This window comes from Diabrotica undecimpunctata, chromosome 8, assembly GCF_040954645.1.
Source record: "Diabrotica undecimpunctata isolate CICGRU chromosome 8, icDiaUnde3, whole genome shotgun sequence".
Taxonomy (NCBI): domain Eukaryota; kingdom Metazoa; phylum Arthropoda; class Insecta; order Coleoptera; family Chrysomelidae; genus Diabrotica; species Diabrotica undecimpunctata.
In genome coordinates this window covers 84,673,102-84,691,833 of record NC_092810.1, presented here as the reverse complement: position 1 = coordinate 84,691,833, position 18,732 = coordinate 84,673,102, and the positions used below count along the sequence as shown (strand labels likewise).

Sequence of the window (18,732 nt, the reverse complement as noted above, 5' to 3'; positions counted from 1 at the left end):
AAAAAGAGAAATTTGAAATATTTCGGCCTTAATGTAGGAGAAACTTTATTATTTTAAACAAAGAAATTTAATTTTAATTGTCGATCATGTCAACCGGCCGGACAATTAATTGTGGATCGAGCAAAAATACAGGTTCTCTACGAAGAAAAAGTACAATAATCAAACTGTAAGCATCTTGCATTGTTGTAACTTTGCATAACTTAGAAACTACCCAGCAAGCAGCATAATGAGTAAAAATAACTAAAACATACTAAGACATACGACGTTTGTTATAGAGTTTTTGCTAAGGTAGACACAATTCTATAAATATAGAAAAACTATTATCTATTCAACAAAGCTACTAGTCAACAGAGGCAAATGCTTCATAATTATTTTCTGGATGGTTTAGATCTAATAACTTGACGGTAACCGTATTTTCAAGTGGTACTAAAGTTTAGATAATAATTTTTTGAGTACTCCATTGTAATAGGTGTGACATTTGCAATTCAAAGTACTAGATAATATTTACGAGGATTGTTTTATTGTTGAGTAGTCTTTACAACACACATTATTCCAACGATATTCCTCGTTAGCATTGTCATCATATAGCTTAATTAGTAAAGATAATTCTCCGGTTAAACCGAAAAGGTTAAATATTATGTTTATATGGGGTTATGTGGCTTAACCTCATAAACATATTATTTAATTTAGACATGCCACAAGAAAACAGTTCCAGAATCTGGAAAAGGCCGTTTCTTAGAATTAGTGTAGCTGATATTTTCATGTCTATAAAAACACTATTAAATTGACACCACAATAATGGAGTACAAATATTGCCCCTTCCCGATTCACTACCTCGTAATGCTTGAGATTATTTGACTCCTTATGGGATTCTTATGTTCCCTATCTCTTATTTTATTTACAGTTAACTATATTTACATACGATATTTACATGTCAGTTGAACTGACACGCCAGCGCCAGTTGATCTGTAACTGAATGGACAACTGAACTGATCGTGTAAAATCTGCCGTTTTTTTTTCAGTTTGTATACCTGAACATTGCTGGATGTCAAATATGAAAAATAGAGCTACTTATGCACATATTCGAAAAGCAATTCAAGAATTTTCGTCGATGCAGTCGCAGCTTAATAGTATAATCTGGTAAAACAAACAAAAAATAAACGTTAACTCTAGAATTTATAATACAGCGATTCGACCAATAATGACGCACACAGCGCAAACAAGACTCAATACCTCGAGAATTAAGTAAATATTGAAGATAAGAGAAATGGAGGTACTATACGGAATATCTGAAAAAACCTTATAATTACACCAGGGAAATCAGCAGAATTTAACTGTGTTCAGGGCATCTCAATTGAGATGCCCTGAAATCAAATCAAAAAAATCGTCAAATCGTATTTGACGATTTTTCTTTAATATATACCTATATATAGTAATCAAACTTGTAACTTTCTGCAGAAATTTCGGCATGGTTTTTTAATTATTAACGATTGAATTATAAAATATAAATAAATATGATAGATAGTAAATTTAATTATTATATAAACTAAATAATATATTAAAAAATAATAATTGTACATATTTAAAATTATTTTAAAACGAGAAATGATGAGAAACAGATGATTAAATGTTGTTATTAATCGAATGACATTTATGTCTTTTAAATTTTGACAATTTTTTACTTCTCATTTATTGTCTATGTTTTATTAGTTGTTTTCATGCAGTTTTTACTTTAAACCTGCTTTGAGTCAATATATATGATGACTACAAACGTATTGATCGAGATTAGTGAATTGATGTAAAGAACCGGTATTTTGTGACGCTACCTGTGACGACGCTATCCAGTGGCGCTAGTTCCGTTACCTATGACGACGCTATCCAGTGGCGCTAGTTCCGTTACCTGTGACGGCACCGTCATACAATAAGAAATATACAAAAAGTAAGGTGGCTGTAAGAGAATCAGATGTATCCGAAACGAAAATCGTAACATAAGTACTAAAGTAAAGTATAGGATGTAAAAAGTCTTGAAACTGAGGAAGAGTTTGACAGAAAAGTATTGGATAAAATAAAATAATGGGCAATAAAAAGCCTCACTGTGTACCGAAGAAATATAATAAGTACATTTAACACTGTGTACCGAAGAAATATAATAAATACGTCCTGCCTGACAAAACTGACAAATTTATGTTTACTGAATTTCTCATATATTTCAGTTCAGTATTATACATCTTTTCTCGTATTATTTTACCAATTAGCACCGTTACATTATTAATCACCGGAAAGGCGTGCTAGAATCTTAAGCATCCGCTGCATGTTTGTGTAAAGATAAGAGAAGTTAAGACAAAGTTTTGTCTACAGACACATTTCTTTTATTATTTAGGTAGATAGTAGATAGACAAATAAGTTTTAGACTTTATCGTGTTTTTTTAAGAAAAAAAAAAACAGGTTTTGATATTGCCTTTTGAATTAAACTGAGGCCTTCAGTCAAGTTTCCAATCGTCTTTTGATCATCATTTTGAACAAAATTCAAACAATCATGCTTTGCATTTCTATGGGTTTATCAATTATCATCTCCCAATTGTGGGAATACAATAATTCTTGAAAGTTCTCACTATCCACTTCTAAATTTATTTGCATGGCGATATTAACAACTTCTTTAGTCGCATTACTAATTTCATCAAGCTCTAGTCTCAATTCCACCTTAGTGTCAGTGATGAAAAAAGGATACAGAGTTTCCTGATGCCATTTAACGTTTTTTGTGAAATTTCGTTCCAAGATTATCTACAGATTTTCTCTGCATCTAGAACGTTAAATTGTTTCCAAAAGTGTTAACATAGAACTCGTTGTTTTTCTTATAACTTCGTACAAGTGTCCAAATGATCGTTTGGTGTAATAAGCTTTGAATGTTTTAATGACTCCCTGATCCATCGGTTGAAGTAATCTGGTTGTATTAGCTGGTAAAAATTCAACTGTCCCACGTGGGTCAAATATGGGTCAAAAAGTTGCAGAAGGATGACCTGGTACGTTGCCGATGATTCAGTGATTAGCATCAATTTAAATAGAATTTGTTTAGATTGACAATAACGTTTCAGGTAGGAAACGTTGACCAAAATAATCCGCAAAAATGAAATATGTCACTCAAGGGAAGCAGTTTACAATTAGACACTATAATTATTTATCTATGCAATTAGACTTCCAAATCACAGACAAGCCAGATTTAGCTCATCTACATTTAATATGATTTGGTTGGTGTTGCCACATTTATTTATCATAACTTTTAATTTCTCTGCACTACTACGCACAGCGACTTTTGAATCTGATGGACTGTACAAACTTAAATGGTTGGTAAGTAATATCTACTGCAACATATGAAACAATATATGATATGATAGATCTTAACCTTTAAAAACAAACTCAGTAATACTATAGTAACTATACCTATAATTTTATTCCATTTCTAAATATCAGTATTAGATACTGATAACTGACTACGTACCATCAATTACATTTTATAGATCAATTTACCATGTTACTGATTCTTTCTCTATTCTCTACTATTAACTCCATCTCTCCACTTAATATAGATAGTACTGTCATAATAATTGTTTATTTTAACTTATTCACTAAAAATTCTACAATGGGGATTCACTCTATAAAATATTGCGGTTACCATAACTCCTAAATAAAAATCAAACAAAAATGTCATTTATTTAAATATCTTAAAAAAATTTAAATTTTTACTCTTATAGTTGTAAGTATTGAAATATTCACTTTGTTCATATATAATAATTATTCTAATAAATTTACAGTTTTCTCCTGAAGAAGTCACAAAATCGTGATGAAATATTGAGCCATAGAACAAAGTTTGACAGGACAAAACTGAAGTTTTGTTATATTCTTTTCATGTTATATTTTTTCATAATATAGTTCATGTTATATTTTTTTATCTTCTCAATGATGTTCCTGAGCGAATATTATCTAGTGTACTGTAATTTTTCCATAATACTATTTGCTCTGTTGACTGGTACATGTCGAATTTATTTGTTAATCTATTGCTTATTACCTTAGTTAACCCTATAACCGTTTTTTTCTTAATTTGTTCAAAATATCTGAAAATTTCTAATTAGAGTAATGTGGGCGATACAAAATGAATTTCATGTCCATTTTGTAATATCTATTATAGTTTTGGATGAAAAAGAAATTTAGGTGTACAAAATTAGAAAAGGTATAATTTGAATGTCTGAAAAGTTTTGTATATCCATTTTATAAGGCCGAATTCAGACCAACACTATAATTTATTTCTAATTTATTACGAAAAAAAATATTGCTGTAGCCGTTTGTAAGAAACAGTGCTAACTTTACGGTAATGCTAGCATAGCCATAGATATATCTCGGCAAAGAAAAGGGTTACAGGGCCCATCTTGGCAGCATATTTTATTGCTAATTAATTGCTGTTGATTGGTATATTAATTAATCCTCAAAAGCTACCCCATCATCCCCTAAACACACCACCGGAAAACCGAGATATCGGCCAAAAAGCGAACCGCAAGGAATTGATTTCTAATGTATTGCTAATTTAATGCTGACGTTTTATGCCAAGAAACAATTTGTTGCTGCAATAGTTTCCGAAAAACAATGGCTACACTAACTTAACGGTAAAGCTAGTATAGGCAATGCTATATTTCGGCAATGAAAAGGGTTACAGATCCTATCTTGGCGGCATATTTTATTGCTGTTTATTGGTACATTGAGCAATCCCCAAAAGCTACCCCATCATCCTCCTAGCGCAAAACCCAACCCCTCGAGATATTGGCCAAAAACGTTGAAACCAGAAAAGTGGACCGCTATAAATTAATTAATGAGGTTTTATGCCAAGAAACACTTTACTGCTGCAACCGTTTCCCAAAAATAATAATGACTGAACCAATCTTAGCGTCATGTTGCATTGCTAATTAAATGTTCTTAAATAATGTTCAACTTACTTGCTAAATTGTCCCCATCATCTTTCAATGCAAATATTATAAAACCAAAAAATAATGCACTTTTCGGGAGAAATCATTAAATATTTTTAAAAGTGTTTACAAAAAGCTTTATTTTGTTTATGTTTTTTTCTTTAGTTTCTAGCATCAATACAATTTACTTTATTTATTTATTGTTTATAATATAAATATATATCGTATTATGATCTGTAAATTTGACCTGTTTAAAGTGCTTATTTGTGAAAAAAATTGGTTAAAAGAATTTTTTTGAAATTAAAAAATGCCTTCAAAAATAAATATTAAAAAAATAATTTAAATGGTCTTATTGCCCTTAAAAAAACCTACAAAATGGTTTTTTAAGTACTTCGTAGATTAAAAGCTAACCGAGTTATAAGTAAAAAATCAATCAATATTTCAAAAGACATCAGAACGCGTATACTAGAGCATCGTACTGTTATGTTTTTATTAATCTAATTTATTGTTTGTATTTATTATTTCAGTTTCTACACTTATAACACTTAAAAGTTTATTTAAATTCTTTATTTGTACTAATTTATTTTACCCTTAATAATTATATAATTTATCTACATTTATTATAATGCGTGCGTTACATTTTAAAACGCGGCGCGATCTTCAGAAACTAACTGTTCTCTAAATAAAATGTCCCATTTATATATATAAAATGCCGTTATCTAGAAGGATCTGACGATGAATCGATGACCTTCCACCCATTAGACGACAAGGTGACTCATGGACTGGTCTTTCGGCAAAGGGACTAGAGATTTCTGCCGGCAGGTAAACAGGTCTTTCAACTGAGCGCCGAAATGACTAGAATATAAAAAGAATTAGTAATAATATATTTACCGTTTTATACGCCATAATATTTATTATCGTAACAGTACGGTACAGGCACACTATTAAGGCACACACATACTTTCACCCATCCTTACAAACTAATCAGGATTGTTTTTTAAGTTGAAATAAAATAAATTTATAACATTTTTAATGTTAACAATACTACAATATGTAATAACAACTTTAGAAATATCCACAAGGAAACTAAGTTCATGTAGTTGGCTGTATACCATGTATCACATCATCAGTGTCTAGGTGTACATGTTTTGAGCCACTTAATATCTGGGTAAAAACCCGTTAAAAGCTATAGGTTACAATTTAGTTTACATTATTCGATCTTACATATTAGGATGTTAAAGTTACCAGTGGATCTGATAACATGGCAACGTACGATTCTACATGAAATTGCTGGTCCTGAGACAAAGTGTCTACGAGGACTTGATAATAGCAAATGACCTCTTTAAAATGTCCCGTGAGCTTGTAGTCTAATAGAGATTAGAAACCACTTCTTCTCTTATATGAAAATGCTCATCAAATTGCAATAATTTATACATCCTGGTTTTACAAATTGCAATATGTGAATATCAGTTTTATTAATCTTATTACACACTGTGTTGTGTTTATAAGTTTTCTTTCACAAATATTGGAGCAAGTAGATTTTCCTTCTTTTTTGTTCGTGCAATTTCAGTCTATATAATTATCAAAGCATATGCACGCTAATGAAATTATGTATGGATGTATTTTCATGATTTATTACAAAAAAGCGATGAAAAATAACAAACCGATACATTCTTTTAATTTAACGATCTCTATATCTTGCTCTACTCTAACATATAGAACACTATGTTAGATTCTTCCAACAATGTTTTAGATGTTCTTCGTTCTTTATTTACCAATTAGTCCAATACAAAATAATATTTAACATATCCGGGGTAAGAGAGCTCCAACTGAAAAAGGTTGTCGTTTACGTCCCAAAAAACTAGTGGATACTATTTAGTTAGGAGTTTTAACATAAAACTCGAATGTAACCTACCGAAAATGACGAATGGGACACTCAAAATGTGTACGAAAACTTTCTCTTAAAAGGATATTCTTTTTCCGAAATATACGAAATAAATATTCCGAAATATACGAAACCTTATATTTTCATGTCATTTTCTCTATTGACAAACTTTAAATTTTGTGGTATTTATTAAAAAATAACTGTTTTATATAAAACTTTATAAATAATCCCTTATTGTTAATGTGTATGTATAATGTATAATTATTGTTTGCATTTGATATTAACACTAATTTCAGTCAACAAAATGATATTTTTACTGTTTTTACATCCTGTTTGATTGAGCGCTATCATGATTTATATCAACAAGAAAATCATACATAAAAACTTTTATTTTTATCTTTGATGTTAAAACGAGAATAGGGTTTGTAGTTTTTGTATTGTATTTTGTTACATACGTTTCTATCATGCACGATAGCTCCATATTTTCAGTTGTTCCCCACGCTTGGTGTGTCTTGGTACGGATTATCGAACCTTGATCGGGTGGTAAAACGAGGGTATGGGATATTAATGACGAACTAATTTTAATTGAATTCGCTTTCAACTGTATACAATTTTTCACACTATATATAGTTTTGAGTTTTAAAACCAAATGGTTTTAACTGTATTATTAATGCGATGTAAGGTGATATCCAGAAAATTTATTTTATTATTTTGTTCATTTTCTATAGTAAACTTTAGTTTTGGATATGTATATATATATATATATATATATATATATATATATATATATATATATAGTTTTAAACCACATGGTTTTAACTGTATTATTAATGCCATGTAAGATGATATCCAGATTTTTATTTTGTTCAATTTCTATAGTAAACTTTAGTTTTGGATGGTAACTGTTGAAATTATCTAAAATTTCGGTCATTTTATTTGTTGGAATAGCACAGATACAGTAACCGATATAGTCGTAGAAGAATGGTACATGATACTATAAAAATTGAACAAAATAATAAAATAAATTTTCTGGATATCACCTTACATCGCGTTAATAATACAGTTAAAACCACGGGGTTTACAAAAGAAACATTGTCTTCACGATATCTCAACTACAATTCTCATCATCCATTCTCCTATAAGAAGTGTGTAATTACAAGTCTTGCTGATAAATCTATACAACTAACAGATCCAGAATACAGACCAACTGCAATAAAAAAAAGCAAAAAATGCCCTTCTAAAGAATGCATATCCAGAACATCTAATCGAAACTATTTTCAAATCAAGACTTAATAAATTTTACAACAATACAAATAACAATAAACCCAACAGTATCAAAACTACTTATACAACTCTTACATATATAAAAGGTTAAAGGCAACAACCTTTTAAATAAATATATATTACTAAACTAAAAACACAAACTCCAAAACTCAAAAAATCACATGTTATTTACGAGATACCATGTATTAACTGTGAAGGTGTCCATATCGGGCAAACCAGTCAACTGCTTCAATCCAGAATTCGTTCTCACAAATATGACAAGAGCAACGTCACTGTGCTCACAAAACATGAAAATGAGAAGAAGCATAAATTTGACTTCGAAAACATCAAAATTTTAAAAACCGAACAAAACAGAAAGAAGAGGGAGATATACGAATTAATAGAAATAAAAAGAAATACCAACGCAATAAATGACAGAAAAGATACACAAAACCTAAATAAAATATATTTCAATCTCATTTAAATAATAATAAATATAACACTATAAAAAGCTCTCAAAGTCATAACATATTACCTTACTCCACTTTACCTTTTTCGAAAACATCAATGATACATCCATATAAAAATAATTATACACTAATGACAGTAATCCATGAGATATCAGATATCAACTTTTATTTGTCACTTCATTAATATCAGTGTCCCGTTTTACGTTTTGGTAAGTTATATATATATATATATATATATATATATATATATATATATATATATATATATATATATATATATATATACGTATAACGTTGATTTTTATGGAAAATAAAATCTAGTTCCACATGTAATATAATTTATTGAACCTATACCTAAGAAAAACTAATTTTATATATATATATATATATATATATATATATATATATATATATATATATATATATATATATATATATATATATATATATATATATATATATATATATATATATATATATATATATAGAGAGAGGGAGAGAGAGAGAGGGAGAGAGAGAGAGAGTTGTTTAATATTTTTCTGAAGCTATTTGCTTGTGGCATCTTAATCTAAGTTTCTATTTGTTTTTGACAAGTTAAAAATATATCATTCATTCTTAAATTACATTTGGCTTGACTCTAGCTATACCTTAATAACCCGCTTTTAAGATGATCTACAGAAATAATAAAGAACATGCGATTCCTAAGTGCATTTCAATTCTTCTTCACCCCGCGACGACTTCCTTCCTGTAAAGCAAGTTCTCGACCCCTTTTCAATGGTTGTTTACCGGTATTTCGTTACATAATCGATGTTAGTCGAATACATTGACTGAGGAAAAAGTTACTAGGTCAGGAAGGGTTCGAATTTCAAATTGGATAGAAACGGGGGCTGTGTTTGTACTTGTTAAAGTACAAATTATATAGTACATGTAGAATTATATTAACTTTAGGGACTTTATAGTAATATATTGCTTCGACGTAATTAGCATTAGATTACATTGGCCGGCTAGCGCCATTTAATGTAATTTTTTTGTGAATTTATCGGTATGTCTGCTATTTCAGGAAATTACAGTTATGATTCCATGCTTTCCAGTTTTTCTATGAATTTCTAGCACTTTCATTAGTTTTTCTGTTTCTCTTCTCTTTTACATACTTCTCTTCTTAGTAGTTTCAGATTTACGAAGTTATGTCGAAGCAATTTTTACTTTATTTTGTATACTGATCCATCTTTTTTTCGATAGCACAGAATCGCCAAGCTTACCATAACACGTTTAACCGTTATCTGTCAAAAATAAACAAAAAATGCAAAATGGTACCTATAGAATGTCAACATGTTGGGAGGTTGTTTAGTCGTCTCATATTTCGGTGAGACTGTAAAAATATATGTATCTGTAATAAAAACAGGCAATAAAAATTAAAATAAAAGTACTCTACCAATGACTTAGATGTATACGAATACAAAGTTTATCGATATTTACATTCCGTGCCTGGTATTATGTTTGAAAATATGGCAGTCACCCAGTTGAAGTTTTCATCGAACTGTTGATCAGTCCACGTGGACCAAGAGCTAATCAAAACATCGGATATTGCTAATATGACAAATCATGATGCGTTATCTTTTATTGGCGGACTTATGCATCCTTCGGGTAAAATATAACAATAGTTGCCTGAGCGACTGAAACCATAAACTAGTTTATAAGGAAATATTACGTTTCGACCGCCCAGTGCTTTACACTTGGTAGGTAGATATAAAATTTTATTTCTAAACCAACGAAAACAGATTTTGTGAAACAAGAATGTTTTTAGTATAACCATAACTAGTGCAGCGTTCAGTGAAATTCAAATAGTGAACCGGAAGTGACTTCGTCAGTGTTCTTTCTGAACTTCTTTACAATTTTACGAAGATACTTTTTAAATGTGGCGTCCGCAGTGTGATAATAATTCTGCAGCTGAAGAGCCAGTGAAACCTTCTAAGCAATTGGAAGAATTACAAAGCTGTCTAGTAAAACGTAAGCGACAGGTTCAATACCTCTCTGATGATGATAAACGTATACTAAAACATGTTTATGAAGGACTGTGAGCTGAATTGTCTAAATCAGAGTTTTTTAAGACCTTCTTTTAGACAGAAGCGAAAGGATTGTGACAAATTCAGACAAATAGAACCGCACTTAATTGAACCTATAAGCAGAACAATATACAAAATGTATGCGGCTAATATACGTGTAATGTAAATGTATGAACTGAATTGGTTCGAAAGGACGTTATCTCATGTTCAGCAACTACACTTGATTATTTCTTAAAGCCAATAATTTTAAGTACAAAAGTATAAACAAGCACCAGACACTAATGGAAAGTACTAGAGTAATTTCTTTAAGAAACAGTTATATCAGACAGATAACTGAGTGTCGAAAAATGAAACGAAATATTGTTTATTTAGATGAGACCTGGTATGATACTTATGACACCGTGAAAAAAATTGATAACTGTGCACGCAGTAATGGCATACCGTGCTTAGACTTCCTCCTTATTATTGTGCGTTGAACCCAATAGAGTTAATATGGGCTCAACTTAAGGGAAATATAAGGAGAAGAAACGTGACTTCCAAATTTTTATCTCCTGTTCTCCAGTTAATTAAAAGAGAAGCCACAAAGATCATAGCAACCAACTGGAAAATATAATTAAACCTGTAATCGGAGTGGTAAATGACTAATATTTACCAACATTAACCAAATTAACTATAAATTTAGAAGATACGAGTGTTACTAGTGATAACAGTGACTCTAAGTACATTAGTAAGTACTTAATTCGAATTGGGTGTTAGTAGAAATCTTCATTTTTGTTGTAATTGTAGCTCGTTTTGCTTATACATATATATTTTACAATATACACTTCTTAATAGAACAAAAAGGTACAAAGTATTTAATTTAAAATAGTTAGAGTACATGTTAGGTTATTATCAAATATCTGCTAGGTATATGTAAAAGAGACTTTAATAAAACTTTTAGACAACTTACCCATTTTAAAATTATGGAGGAAGTTTTCTCTAATACGGTGTCAAAGTAAAGTTGTGGTTCTTTAATAGAACATGTGTTCAACTGTGTTTAAAAAATGAATTCTCTATTTTTTCCTGATTACAATAACATACAAGTTATCAGGGTAGTTTTAATACTTATGAACAGTTGTGTTAATAAAACGTAAATATTTGATCATAGATCATACTGCTTAATTGTATGGGATAATTACTATTATTACCAATATTTTTTATTTTAACTTTATAGAAAATGAAACTTTTTGATAAAATAAAATATTTACTAATACCCACATAATTTGAGGACATGCGACTGTTCCATTTACACTTAAAATCAAATGTTTGCAAAATAATAACTTTTATTTGATTGAAAATAAGATATTTACGCTACTGTTCAGTAAAATATCACAATGGGCACTCTTACATTGTTGCCAATTTGCTAATGTCTTACTCGCTCTTGTTCCCGTAAATTTTTCAACGAAATTACCTGCCTATTACACCAACATTATACCAAACAGTAAAAATATCGAAAATCGAATGTACGAATTCTGCGAAATTTCAATTATATTTTTTTAATAAACATCACATACTGCTTCTAATTCTCTTCTATTTTTATCTCAAACAAATTTAATATTGAAAAATTATTTTTTGCTTTTTTGTTTGGAGTCAACCATTTTGCATTTTTGTTTTGCAGAAACTGATTATCCAATTTATTGTCTGAGTTATGTTTATATAGAATAGAATAGAAATATGTCTTATGTTACTGAAAATTGTACAATTTTATGGACAAAGCTTACAAAAGTCAGAAAATAACAGTAACAATTACAACTTACTGAAATTACATAAATTGTCAATATCACAAAATAAAAGATAATAAAATAAACAATCCATTTCAAAATATAAATGAATTGCCTTGTACATAAAGGCACTGTAATTTCTTAGTTATTAGTTAAGAAACTTTTCTACTGAATAATATGGTCTTTCAGATAGATAGGCTTTTGTCATTTTATGAAACTTGGGGACAGATGTTGCAGATTTAAGTTTTAAATGGAGATGGTTGTATAGTTCTTTTTGCCGAATATAACTCAGTGGACGGAATGGAATCGGTAAATAAACATCAAAGATTGAATTTCTGGTAAAGAAGTCATGATTAGGACATGTAGGTACAACCATGTCGGAGATGAGACTCGAATAAAGAAACATGATACATATAATTTCTTTCGAAACAGATCTTATTGCATAACAGGCTGAGGCTAATTTCTTACTTAACAAATCGATATGAAGGGACCATTTTAAGGTTGGTGTCTATAAAAATTTCAAGAAATTTTACAGAATCAACGATACTGATCTGGCGGTTATTAAGAAGCAAGAATTGAAGAGCTCCTTTATAGCATCATTCTACTGTCTTATCCACGTTAAAAGCGAATAAATCAGAGTCGGACCAGGTTTTTATTTTAACTAGATCAGAAGTTATAGTTGCATGAAGAGTTGAAATATTAGAGCTTCTCCGGGTGATACTGGTATTATCAGCAAAAAGAAAAAAGTTTGCCAAAAATATAAACACAAGTTGTTTAGCGGTTTTGTTTTTCAATACTGATGCGTGACTTCCTTGGCCTCGATCTTGTAATCAAATAGCCTTGCTTTTAGTTGAACAAAACTGAGGGTGGTGTTTGTGCCCTCAGGATGTATTAAATTCGATTATTTTGTGTTTTGTATTATTTGCTTGTGTATTGTGTTTAAATTATGTATTTTATATGTTTATGTATTGTATGTATATAAATAATTGTAGATAATGTGTCTCTGATTTTGTATTAATCCGTTAATATTGGTATATTCTTGTTGATGAGTTCTTCTTTTAGTATTGGCAACCACAGCCTGATACATTATGCGGATGGGTTTGCTACAAGTTTTTTTTTTTCATCAAGTAGGATGAGAGCTGCTTCTTTGATTGCTCATTTAGTGTCTGTTTCTTTCATGATTATTGATGCATCTTTCCATTATCCCACACTTATCCCAGCCGTGTTTGCATATCTACGATTTATGGACGTCTCTGTTTTTGATGTATGTTTCATGCTCGTTTACCCTGACCATTACAGTCGATATTGGCAATCCGTAAAATAAACATAATATTTAATATACTATCGAGATCGGTGTTGCGAAGTTTTCAGGAAAAATCGAATTCTTACGTTACCTGCTGTTTATATTTATAAATTGCTGTCTTTTACTTTCTGAACCGTGATGTTCGTTTATGTTGTATTATAAACTATGAGAAAATATATTTGTTTAAATAAATGTGACTTTATTCCTCGTCATTTAAAATTACCCGTACTATGCCGGTTCCATTCTTTTCAAAAATCTACATTGTTATTAAAAAATATATTGGCTTAAAGCAATTTCTAAAATAGCTTTGGACTTATTTGTATTATATAAAGCCGTCTACTCCGTAGAAGATTTTTTACAATAGCTGGGTAGTTGTGGAGTGAGGATATTGCGTTAAAGTGTGTCTGTCTTGTATATGTATACGTATATATGTATGTGTTTTAGATTCCACTTTATATAACTTATCTTGGTACATGCGTGGTTCAAAAGATTAATTATTTTGTTTTGTTTTTACTTTAATTGAATCATGACGGACCATAGGATTACAAAAATCCAATTTAAACAGAATTAATCAAAAGTCGTCCGCCATCAACAGCAGCATAAAGCAGTGATAGCGTACTTGTCAACGATATTTTAACGATTTTCACAAGTTATTACAATACTCTGACATATTTCTAAATTTCAGTTTAAGGCATCCAGTGACACATCGTCACTCAGATATCTGTCATTTATATTTTTATCATAGCGGAAAAATAGGTTCCGTAGAAAAAAAAAATAGTCATATGCTTCATAGTCATATGCTTCCTAAATAAGTTAACGATCCGGAACATGCTGATATTGTGTGGAATTATAAAAGCGCAAAGTATAATACTTTTTATATACATTAGTAGAGAGAAATTATTTAGTAGAGTAAAAATACACATAATTTTTTCCACAAAGAAATCAACACTTAAATAATCTTAACTAATATTGATGAACATTTTTACACTGTTCTATGATTGCAAATTTAGTCATGTAGAGGATATATGATAATATGTATAAATGAAAAAATTTGAATTTGTGAAATGTGTTGTTACCGCCGAATTCTAAGAATGTCACTAAGAATATATGGTCACGCACACGTCCAACGAGACAATGGTAGATAATGAAAGTCAGCTGCTGAACACCATAAAGAGAAGAAAAACGGAGTATTTTGGACACATTTAGAGGAGCCAAATACCATTTACATCGCCTTATCATACAGGGAAATGTGGAAGGCAAACAAAGGATAAGCCGTAAAAAGTTATCTTGGCTACGCAATATTAGATGGTTTAGGTGCGACATGACAGTTGAGGAACTATTTTTCACAGCAATATATAGAGAAACATTCCAAGAACTCATAAACATCTTTTCAAGACTTCTGGCAATATTCGAGCGTAAGATACTCCGCAGAATATTTGGAGCTATAAACGATCAAGGGCAGTGGCACAAAACATATAATTTCGAATTATACCATCTCTTTAATGAACCAGATGTAACGTTCATTAAAACACAACAACTTAGATGGGCTGGGCACATAATACGAATGCTTGACAATATGATTGCTAAAAATCTAACGACATGAACACATGGAAGAATAAGCAGAGGCCGACCGCGAATTAGGTGGTTAGATGATGTTGAGACCGACGTAGAGATACTAGAGATCAGAAGATGGCATTGCCAGAAACCGAAATCTTAAAGCCACAGAGTATTGTTGAGCCAAAAATGATGATGAAATAAGGTCAAATTAACCATTCTCATAGATTTCGCATCTATGGCGTTCTTTTACGGTCAGGATTTTTTTTTCCGTCGATTTTGCCTTGAATTTTTTTTGAAGCGGTATTCCTCACCCATCACCAACTACCAAAGTGGCAACGACATTAAACGTACCTGACGTATATAGAACTTAAAACTTTTTGAAAATAATATGGTCAACTGTTTTGAAAAGTTAACAAATCATTCAAAGGGATTCCTTAAGGCGGATTCATTTTTAGCACTATTGGGATAATCATTGCAAGGCTTTTTAGTTTACTGATAATCCTAACAGTATCGATTAACAGAAAAATCTGAAAATATTGTTATACAAATTGACGACAATTGATTTAATTCTGCTTCGTTTTTTTTGCATCTTACACATTAGTCATTTTAGGAAGTAAATATTTCGTCAATCCAAAAAATGTGGTCATAAAACAACTACAACGAGACTGCCGTTGAGGAACACATCTTTCAATGCTCTTCGAACTGATCTTTTCATTAAAAACTGATAAAAATGTCGGTCTTAAGTAAAATCCATTAAAATCTGAATTTGAAATATTTTATCAGTGTAAGAAATGTAACACATGTTAATTGTGTATTGTTTATGTTAAAGGATCAGTAAATTGGCATTCTATAGTTTTACGGCGTGAACTATTTGAGAAAATGAAGTTAATTGAGTTTCAAAATTAGTTTCAGTCGTGATGGAATTTTGCAGGGACGGTCGGGGAAATTTCTTGAATCATTTTGTGGCTAATTTGAATTAAGGGGAAAATAACTTTTCAAATTTTTTGTATAACTGGCATCAGTGGTTTAGGTATTGGAACACATGTTTCATGCGAACACAAGCTTCTAATCTCTTATATTACATTCATTTCCATTAGTGTCTTTAGACTCTTTAAATTTATTTTGATTGGTAATAACAGTTGGTCTTGCCGGACAAAGTTCTCTGCAGTACTTTTTAGGTAGTTCCAAGAGAATCTTAAATTAATCAGAGAGTTGGAACGAAAGGCTGAAAATACTTTTGCATGATTGAATATTTTTGAAAAATTAAAAAAAGATATATTTCAATTTAATTTAAAATATACAAAAGAATAACTTCAGAATGCCCATGATAAAACAATTAATTGTTTAAATGATAAAAGAAACATCAATAAACCCCATATTAAATTTGAAATATATTTTACATGTAATAACTTAGTGGATCTGTTCTATATTTTATTATTTAATTTTGACGTTTAACTTGCAACCAACTTTTACATGATTGATAAGTCAAAGCTTCTTTCTAAATTTTATTATGTTTTTGATATAGTGTTTTTTAAACAATCATATTTCTTGAAAAAGACATGAATATCCTTTCGAAACGTTGGAAAAAAAGTGAATAAACAATAGAATAGTATCTTAGGCAATTTATTTATGAACCTAAACCAATCTGTCAAAGATACGGCAGCGATTGCAATGTGTCACAGGTGTAGAGCTTTTAATTTACGATTCCGACAATGACTGCAAGATACTGCAGATAGCAACTGCAGACGGCAGTTGCAGTTACCATCGGGCAGCAGTTGCTGTCTTATTCGCGAGGAACCGCAAAGTGGGCAATGCCTGGTGGTAGATTTCAAAAGCATCCACTTCGGGAAAACCTTGAAATTGTTATTAATTTGTATACATATTAGCGACTAGTTTATATTGTAATTAACAATGACTTCGACTTCAAAAAACTATTGCAGTGTTCCTCAATGTTCATCCTATTTTAATTCACAAAAAAAATTCCATACATAAAAGTTTGGCAATGGATTTTGCGAATTGGCAAACCTATAACCAAGTACATGACTGTATGCAGTTTACATCTTACTGAGAACGATTACTTTCCAAGTAAGTGTTGATTAAAATATTATTTATATTTTAATATATTTATATTTAATTTACTTTATAGTAACACCTGAAACTAAATTAAGAAGACTGAAGAAAGATGCTGTTCCATCAGCTAAATTGCCCCAAAGGTCTCATGATGTTATTAGTAGAAAACGTAAGGCGTAATTTACAAAATATAACGTAGCCAGCTAGAAAAACTGCCTCACCCTCAACTAAAGATCCCTGTCCACCTTGAAACCACAAAAATAATTAAGACAATGTAAATTTCACTTTAGATGTTTCAGACATACTATAAAAAAACAAACATTTAATTTTATTTTTATTCAGGTTTGGGAGTCAATTGTCGTATGTATAAACTCGAATCACAAACAAATAAACTTTGAAGAACGTACTCCAACTTTTACTTTGGCAAAACACACGTGTAAATGATTTATATTAAACGTTTTATAGCTTCGAGATCAAATGACAAAATTATTTGTTTTCCCGAAGTTATCGTCCATCTTTGAAATCTTGAGCGCCCCCTGTCGGAATTGACTATCGCGAATTGATTCCGAAGTCAGCAACGGCTTTCAGTTACGTGCCGACATAAAACATTTGAGGTTGGGTATTACATAAAAAATATGGATTACGAAATGCTGCAAGTTTTAATGCAAGAAGAAGAATATAACGACAATTTGTTATTGTATTATTGCTTTAGGAGAAATCCTACACAACCATTGTACTTAATTAGACTGATAGAAGGCACTTATGAAACATTGATCAAAAAAGTTTATTCACTTTTTGGGCAATTTCCTTCCAAACATTTTTTTTAATGAGAATTTTTATAATTTGCATTTTTTGCAGTCGAATAAATAGGGATATTTAGACACTAGATCAATAACTTTCTTCATCTGTCAATACCTCCATGTCGTCCAACTTCACGGCGGCACTAACGGTAGTACTGTGTTTGTTTAAATGTGTCGTCTGCCGTCGGGCGGCACAACACTTGATGTTTTCCAGTTGCATTGAGATGTCGGAATCAGTCTCATTATAATTTATCAAAATTAAGTTTTAAAAGCGACAAAAATAAACGAACTAATATCTCTGCAAGAGGAACAGCAAGGATTTCGGACAGGAAGATCATGCACGGATGCAGTTTTTGTAATAAGACAAATAAACGAAAAGTCGCTGCAATACAACAAACCAGCATATATGTGTCTGATAGATTTGAAGAAAGCGTTTGATAGAGTGAGAATTCGGGACGCGATACATTTATTATATGAAAAGGGAATATCACTGGATTTAGTAAAAACCATTGAGAATATATATAAAGATAACATAGCTATGGTAAGATGTAAAGGAAAACTATCGCAACCTATCAAATATGAAACTGGCATTAGACAAGGAGATTCGCT

General features: G+C 30.6%; 1 protein-coding gene across 3 annotated transcripts in view; it reads left to right on the top strand.

Annotated features, from left to right (window-relative positions):
- The window catches only part of cno (adherens junction formation factor afadin), a 941,963-nt gene that overhangs the window by 109,884 nt on the left and 813,347 nt on the right, over positions 1 to 18,732 (top strand). The gene's annotated exons all lie outside the window — the stretch shown is intronic.